This window comes from Tripterygium wilfordii, chromosome 11 (genome assembly GCF_013401445.1).
Source record: "Tripterygium wilfordii isolate XIE 37 chromosome 11, ASM1340144v1, whole genome shotgun sequence".
NCBI classification, from domain to species: Eukaryota; Viridiplantae; Streptophyta; class Magnoliopsida; order Celastrales; family Celastraceae; genus Tripterygium; species Tripterygium wilfordii.
Window position 1 is genome coordinate 9575072 of NC_052242.1, and position 8196 is coordinate 9583267.

Genomic DNA, 8196 nt, shown 5'->3' on the forward strand with positions numbered 1-8196 from the left:
CTGGGGAAATGCAGCCTAGGCCCAACCCGGACCCATAAAGCTCGTGCTTTGGGCTCGGACCTTGACTTTTTGTTTGAAATACATATTACAATTGAATAATTGTACTAAAATTTTAATACAATTGAATAATATTGAGTAATATTTTATAGAGGGTGAACATTCCATCATATATACTACATATACATCCCAGGCTAAAATATTAAATATGTCCTTAGACTATCACATTTTTCTCTATTATGTCCTTAAACTATTTTTTTTCTTCATTCTATCCTTAAACTATTATTTTCTACATGGTTTCTCTCCTCAGTCAACTTTCCGGTGTTGACTCCGATGAAAATGCTGACGTGTCATCTGAACTCCGACGAGTTTTTTTTTTTATTTTATAATCACATGGATGCCACGTCAGCATTTTCGTCGTAGTCAACACCGGAATACTGACTCAGGATAGAAACCATGTGGAAAACAATAGTTTGAGGATAGAATAAAGAAAAAAAATAGTTTAAGGACATAATCGAGAAAACTGCTATAGTCTAAGCACATATATAATATTTTAGCCTATACATCCCACTAGGTTGACACCTATATACAATACACTGTCAATCATTTGCATCACTCTCATCTCTTTGACTATAAATACATAATTATTAAGCTACAGTTTATTATTTATGACTATTCTCCAATCTTCAGTAGCATCGGTAGAACTATCTTCAATCCATTCTGGTCTTGACAACTTTAAGTTGTTCATTACTTCAGTAAGTTCAGCTTCGCGTATATGTTCTTTCAATCTTTGATTTGCCAAACTCCAATCTTTAAGGCAGACTAATGCTTCTACAGTTGCTAGACCAAGGCTACTCTGAGTTGTAGACACAACTCTCCCACCTGCACTAAAAGTTGCTTCTGACGCTACGGTTGAAACTGGAACGGTTAGTATATCACGGCCAACCCACTGCCCAGTAGCCCAACCCACAGCACAGAGATTCTAAGAGTGATTGAGTGAGAGTGTAAGTCAGTGTAAGGCAATAACTCAGTAAGAGAGAATCGAGATGAGACTTGAGATGCTAGTAATAATGAAGAGAACGAGATAAATTTAGATCTGAGAGAGTGAGAGACTTGAGATGAGAGAAGAGAACGAGTGAGACTATGAGAGTTTTTGTGAGGCCAGATCAAGCAATTCGAGAGAGTTTTTGTTATAGAGAGAAGTCGAGACTCAGAGAGTGAGAGTTGAGAAGATATTCGATTTGTGAAGATTGAAACTGGAAAGGGGTATTTGTAGGTTGATGAAGCAGCTGGAACGGTCGGATTTCAGAGGCAAACGGTCGGATTTCACTTCAGAGGCAAAGTCGTAGAGAGCGAGAGAGAGAGCAGATTGTAGAGAGAAAAGCAATCAAGCTTCAAACGGTCGGATTTCAGAGAAGTAAAGGTAAAGGCTGAGTTGCTGAAGGAAAGTAAAGGTAAAGGCTGAACTCACTGACACTGAGTAGAGGCGTAGAGCTGTAGCTTATAGATTGTAGTATGTTGACTGTTACGTCTGTGGTCTGTAGAGGAATAGTCGAGTAAAGGACTAAAGGTGCAGCCGTGCAGGTTGTTGAGTGTTGTCCAGTTGTGAATTGTGATAAAGCCTTATAGAGTGCTAGCGGAAGTGGTGAAGGCTCAAAGAAAGAGTCAGAGTCTTAGAGATTCAGATGAAAGAGACAAAGTTGTGTTATTTCGGGCTTTGGGCTCGGGCCAACCCATTTTTGGCCCAAATTTTCGGCCTTCGGGCCGAGCCAGACCCAAGAAATTGAGTCCAAGCCCACCCGTGTATATAGGGTCGAGCTGTCTAGGCCCGTGTAACTTCGGGCCGGGCTTTGGCTCGAGGGCCAGGGCCGGGCCTAGCCTAGTGAGCCAAATGGTGATCCCTATCTACTGCTACATATTTATCCCAATATAGATATTAGTATAGTGACTTAGCACTCGCATCAGTGTCTCTTAACAAATTCTTTGTTTTACCTCCTCAAACACTAATTTTTGACAATTTACAATATCTCTATTTAACAACAACTGAATAGTATTTCTATTTGAATCTCTATTAGTATTAAAATATTAATTTCTTAATCATTTTTTATATTATTAAAATGTTTCAACCCTGATTGACTTCTTTCCTATTGTTGGGTGCCGTCTTTGGGTTGGGAATCGGATAGGTGCCGAATGATGGATGAACCAGGGCAGAACTCAAGGGTGGTGCCGTCGATCGTACATCTGGTTTGAATATTTTATTATTTTGTGGAGTTCAGATCTACTTTTTAGTGCAATAGTCCTGGCGCACGGCGAGAGAGCATCGAAATAATTCAGACTCACTCCAAGATGCTCATGCTGTCATGCACGAGTCAATTTCCCACAATCTGTACAGGTGTGTGTTTTTTTTTTTTTTTTTTTGTTTGAAGTGCCAAAATACATACAGATCATGTTTTATCGCAACTGATGCAAATAATGGATATGGTATAAAATTTAATTGCTATATATGCCTCAAAATTTAATTGTGATATATGGTTGGTTGACAATCGATTGAGTTAGGTATATGTATGCTCAAAGTTAGATTTCAATGAAAAGCATATTTAAAAAAAAAAACAAAATAATCAAAATCATGTGATTTCAATATATTATAGAGTTTATTATTCGTACACACTAGATACACTATAAAATATCTCGTGGAAGAGTCGTTATTAACGTTGGATAGGAAGAGACGACCTTTCAAAACACTCGTGGCCGCCATTGGATGTCTTCCCTTGGGAAGCGGCGGCTTAAACGTAAACGGAATGGATATTGGATTCCGGGCCCACACAAAAAGGGTGGGCGCAGGGGTATCTTTTGGCCCCAAACTTTTTGCATTAAAAGCCACGTAAGGTTAATATATATTATAATAATATATGCCATTTGTAGCATAAAATCTTGTTAGTAAAAGAACAAGTTGGACTTTATAAAAGGTCAATCCGGATAGCCTTTTCATGTAGTATAGCCAACAATTGCAATTTTAGGATAGAATGGTGAGGTTGATTTTCAATGAAAAAATTATAAAAAAAGAAGAAGAAAACTTTGAGTATAAAGCTGTGTAAAATATTATAAAATGTTTGGTGAACTAAAAACTGACGTTGGAAAAAATGTTGAATTAAAATATTATATTAAATTTTATAATATTATATTTTAAGATTTTTATAATAAATTTTTATATTATAAAATAATTTTTAATCTTAAATTTAATTTAACAAATATAATTTATAATTAAAATTAATTTAAGTATAAATTATAAATGTGTTAGAAATATTTTATATTTATATATTATTACTGAATTAGTAATAATATAAAATGTTAAATGTAAACTTATTACATTTATTATATTTTTTAATTTACTATTATGTGTTAAAAGTAAACATTACGGATAAAATTAAAAGTAATAAATATAAATATTTTATATATGTTAAATTAAAAGTATTAAAAGAAGGAAACAAAAGTGGGGCCACGTTGTAAACTTTTAATCATCACGTGGGCCAATGTTTATAAATAAATAAATATATATATTTGTAGTGTTTTCACTGTACAGGGAATCCGTTTGGCTCCATTACACCAAACACGTACTTAGAAATAAAAAATGGTTGGGAGGGATATTATAGCATTTTCACCCTCCGTTGATGGTGAATAAAGTGTTATTTACTCATCTTTAAATGATAAGACAATCAAATTGTATCGTTAAATTACTGAGTGAGAGAATCGCTCGAGATTGAAGATAAAATTTTCTAGTAAAAATAACTAGGTTTGACTCTCTATATTGACATCCTACAATTTATCATAGGGGTTGGAAAGAGTTGATCTATCTAAATAGGAGAATATATTAAAATTATGTGGAGTCAAAAACACATAGTTACTTCACGAGGGACTTCAGCATTGATGTCAAACAATTTAGTAATTAGCATATGAATTTGTTTGTTTAATCTTATTGTTTTAGGGTCCAATTGGTTACTATTGTATTATAATAGTACTTGTATCCGCATTACATGACAATTGATAATCTAATTAAGCGTAATGACTTGTATCCAAAAAAATTCATTTTGGTGTCAAAAAAAGTATTTATATAAGTGCCCTTTGAGTGGCCCATTAACTTTAACTACTCTTTTTAGGAGAAATTAGAGAAGAGGACAAAATGTAACATTTTATATTCCAATAAAGACAATCCGAGAAAATTTTTAGAAAAAATTATTAATGTTATTAATTGACTAAAATACCCCTAAAAATTAATAACATATATCATCAATAATTCAGAATTTTAAAAAAAGGTGTTATCTCTCATAATTAAAAATTATCTGACCATGAATACAATCATAAAATCTAAAAAAAATATCATAATAAATAAGATGACTGCATTACATGTCTTCCTATTGTGATTTCCTAATTTTTCATATCTACCACACCTAATTTTCTTTCTACACTGTAAAAATAAGATATCTACAAGAAACATATATTATGTATTAGAAACAAATAACAAATAACAAACAGCTATTGTAAAACAGATAAAATATCATCAGGTTGAAACATATAACATATTAGCATATCTCACGGGCATAGTAGACCACTGTCGCCTAGCCACCGATCAAGGTCGTCGACCCACCAATGAGAAGCGTCAAAGCACAATGACCAACCCCCAGCAATCATTTGCCGCCGTCAATGGCTGGTTCTACCATAATTTGACCCTGAAGCTGTGGCTACCAATGAAGAAAATTGTTTGATCCAACCGTCGGACTTAGGTGCACCATCCCCACCCATTAGCTGGCCGAAATAGCCACCAGAGGAGGAAGATCCGATTTGGGTGTCAAATGAGGAAAATGAAGGTATTTCTGTCAATAAAACAAATGTTTATAACTATTGTCCTTTGTGAAATATTGTTTTAATCTTTATGAATGACGTGGAAGTCGTTGCGAATGAGTTTTTGGTTTGTTTGGAGCATCGAAAGTTTAAGAAACGAAGTTCGGTTTAGCAGTTTAACGGTAAATCCAAAAGTGTCTGTAACTTTTGATCCGCTTGGAGTTATGAGGCCCATAAATCTAAAAGTGTCCGATTGAAGAGTTCTAATCAAGGTCGGAAAGTGACGTTTTCCCTGTTTACAGAGGTGTTTTAGTTTCTTTTGAATTTCTTTATTTGTTTCCAAGTAGTATTCGATTTTCTAGACTTATTGGGGTTTCTTATTCATATATATATGTCGTTAGGAGGGTTTTGTAGACAAAGTTTTTACTTTGCCTTTAATAAGAATCTTGATTCTTTTCCAAAACTCTTTGAATTTTTAACTTCCGGTTGCGTCAAGTGGTATCAGAGGGGGTTTTCCCTAACCTGATGGCACAGGACAACACTGGTCGTAATGCAAGCATTGTCGAAGTACAACAATTGCGGATTGAAGTAGCAACGTTGACTGCTCGCTTCGATGAACTTGTAGGTTTGCTATGAGATGTTGTAAGAAGAAGTGATGAGGGAGTTGCCCGTAATCCGCCCCAGAATCGTGCAGCAGGTGGTGGTGTCCCAGTTCAACGACATAGACAAACCAATCGATGCCTCAATCGAGACAATGATTCATCTAGGGATGACGATGTTGAGGATTTTGAATTGGGAGATATAGGCGTTGGACAACAACAACAGAACTATGGCCCTCAGTCTGATTTTCGCATGAAGGCTGATATTCCTTATTTTGATGGTTATGTGAACATAGAAGGGTTCCTTGATTGGTTGGCTGAGGTCGAGAGGTATTTTGATTTTGCATCTGTTCCTGAAGAAAAGAAGGTAAAATATGTTGCTATTCGGCTGAAAAAGGGAGCTTCGGCTTGGTGGGATAGGTTGCAGGAGTCACGACTTCGTGAGGGTAAAGATAAGATCCGAACTTGGAGTATAATGAAAAAGATGCTTACGATTGAATTTTTTCCTTATCATTGGCAAGATATTTGATTGGAATTAGATTGGCAAATGGATTTATATGTTCAAGGTTTTTCTTTTGAAAATCGCAATCCATTGCCAATATATTGCGGAAAGGTTGAGGAATGTGAGAGATTGTGTCAAAAAAACTCAGAAACTTTCCAAGTGGTCGAAAGCATTGATGTTGATCGTGCAGCCGTGGATTGTGGTGACGTTACCTTGCTGGGACCAGACTAGGACATTAACCTTGAGCATATCACTATGTTGCAAATAAATGATGTTAATTGTGCTTCATTGGAGGACTCAATCATTGAGCACAAACCGGGATTAGTCAACATTTTGACTTCTGAAGGGGATTCTCGGAATACTCACGAATTACTTGAGAGGCCTATGAAGAACGTGGAGTCCGGTAGGGAGCAATTGCCTTGTGTGGCTTCTCCCAAGAAGGGTTATCTATCAAGAAATTCAAGCACTCACAAGCAATTCAAAGTTTGTCATCATGAGATACAAAGTGTTGATTTTATTGGGATTGAGGATTCTAATTTCAGTATTAGTTCCTTAATATTGACGATTATCAAAGAGTTGATGTTAAGAACTAATAATTTGGACTGTCTGACTTTTATGGGATTCGTTGAGTTCATGAGTATGTTGAACAAATTGTGTTATTCGAAATACTTGTTTCTTTGGGATGGAAGAATACAAATTCAATCAATGGACTCAAAGACTTCAAAGGATTGACTCTCTTTGAGTATTATGGTGAAGACAACTTTTTTTAGTCAAATCATAACTCGAGGGCGAGTTATTTTTCAAGTGGAGCAGATTGATGGTCAAACGGAGGTAGTGAACAGGACATTAGGGGACATTGTGCAGAGTATTTGTGGTTCATGTCCTACGCATTGGGATTTCGCTTTGGCGCAAGCAGAATTTGCTTACAGGAAGGTTCCTAATCGTACCCTTGATTTGGTTCAGCTTCCTAGTGCCGAGGTTCATCACAGGCTTACTGAAGGTGGGCAAAAGTACAAATCCTAAGCTGATAAATTACACAAGTTTCAGTCATTCAATGTAGGCGACGATGTTATGGTTTTCTTGTGCAAGGAGCGGTTTCCAACGGGTAAACATGGCAAGCTGCAACAGCGGAAAATTGGTCCCTACAAGATTTTGAAGAAGATTGGTGATAATGCTTATGTGGTTGATCTTCCTGCCAACATGAATGTCTCTTCCACGTTCAATGTTGTTGATTTATCTCTTTACCATCCGGAGGAGCCTCTGTATCCGGGTTCTCAAGATTCGTCGGAGTCGGATTCTTTTGAAGTGGAGGTGAATGATGTGGACGTCGTTGTGAATGAGTTTTTGGATTGTTTGGAGCGTCGAAAGTTTAAGAAACGAAGTTCATTTTAGCAGTTTAACGGTAAATCTAAAAGTGGCCGTAACTTTTGATCCGCTTGGAGTTATGAGGCCCATAATATCTTTTTAAGGACTGAATTGAAATCCAGCTAGAGCTTTAATGGTGAAACCCAATTGAAGAGTTCTAATCAAGGCCGGAAAGTGATGTTTTCCATGTTTACAGAGGTGTTTTAGTTTATTTTGAATTTTTTTATTTGTTTCCAAGTAGTATTCGGTTTTCTAAACTTGTTAGTGTTTCTTATTTATATATATATGTCGTTAGGAGGGTTTTGTAGACACAGTTTTTACTTTGCCTTTAATAAGAATCTTGATTCTTTTCCAAAACTTTTTGAATTTTCAACTTCCGGTTGCGTCAATGAATCTTATGGAACAAAACTTATTTGAGTGTCATTATTGGAATAAAATTTTTAATTGAGAGAATTATCTCTAATTTTCCCTTCTTGTCACATGTCTAAAATTTTAAATTCTTTTTTGAAGCTCAAGTCACTCGTACATTAAGAGTGTGTTTGGATTGAGGGATTTGAGGGGAAGAGAAGGGAAGAGAAGAGGAGGGGAGAGAAGGGGAGAAAAAGGAAAGGAATAATACTTTCTCTCTCCCATGTTTGGATAGATATAAAAAGAATGTGAAGAAAATTAGTTTAATTTATAACTAATTTATCCTTATTTTTATGTTAAAGTGTTATTTACAAGGGCTAAAATAAAGTTTTAACTTATAAATAACTTAAATAATCATCCCTTCCCTCCAAATGACTCCATTTTTTGGAGGAAAAATTTTGACAAAAATTTAATGAAATCTTCCTCCCAAATCCCCTCAAATCCCTCCCTTAAATTTTTATAAACTATCTAAACAAGGGAATTGGAAGA